The sequence below is a fragment of the Theropithecus gelada genome, chromosome 4, assembly GCF_003255815.1.
Source record: "Theropithecus gelada isolate Dixy chromosome 4, Tgel_1.0, whole genome shotgun sequence".
Taxonomy (NCBI): domain Eukaryota; kingdom Metazoa; phylum Chordata; class Mammalia; order Primates; family Cercopithecidae; genus Theropithecus; species Theropithecus gelada.
Window position 1 is genome coordinate 26,179,516 of NC_037671.1, and position 946 is coordinate 26,180,461.

Genomic DNA, 946 nt, shown 5'->3' on the forward strand with positions numbered 1-946 from the left:
TTACCTTTGTGGGTAACCCGACCTTTCTCTCTGGCTGCCCTTAACATTTTTTCCTTCATTTCAACCTTGGGGAATCTGACAATTATGTGTCTTGGGGTTGTTCTTCTCGAGGAATATCTTTGTGGTGTTCTCTGTATTTCTTGAATTGAATGTTGGCCTGCCTTGCTAGGTTGGGGAAGTCCTCCTGGATAATATACTTAAGAGAGTTTTCCAACCTGGTTCCATTCTCCTTGTCACTTTCAGGTACACCAGTTAAACATAGATTTGAACTTTTTACATAGTCCTATATTTCTTGGAGGCTTTGTTCATTTCTTTTCACTCTTTTTTTCTCTAATCTTGTCTTCTTGCTTTATTTCATTAATTTGATCTTAAATCACTGATATCCTTTCCTCCACTTGATCAAATCGGCTACTGAAGCTTGTGTATGCTTCACAAAGTTCTCGTGCTATGTTTTTCAGCTTCATCAGGTCATTTATGTTCTTCCCTATACTGGTTATTCCAGTTAACAATTTGTCTAACCTTTTCTCAAGATTTTTAGGTTCCTTAAAAATATGGGACGCTTCACAAATTTGCACAGGAGCCATGCTAATCTTCTCTGTATCATTCAAATTTTAGTGTATGTGCTGCTAAAGTGAGCACAAAGTCTAGTATTTTTTATTTTCAGTATAATGCTTGTCCACTGCACTAATGGTATGACTACATGTATTGATGAAAAATACATAGTAGATCTAGAAGTACTCTCTACTGGAGGTACTCAGAGCTTTGTGAAATGCTGTGTCTAACATAGGTACTGAAAATCAATTCAGGCCAGGCACTATTGCTGATGACTGTAGTCCCAGCACTCTAGGAGGCTGAGGCTGGCAGATTGCTTAAACCCAAGAGTTTGAGACCAACCTGGTCAGCATGGTGAAATCTTGTCTCTACAAAAAATACAAAAAAAAAAAAA

General features: G+C 37.7%; 1 pseudogene; it reads right to left on the reverse strand.

Moving 5' to 3' along the window:
• Positions 1–545: 545 nt before the first annotated feature.
• LOC112623904 lies at positions 546–639 on the reverse strand (annotated as a pseudogene).
• Positions 640–946: the final 307 nt, after the last annotated feature.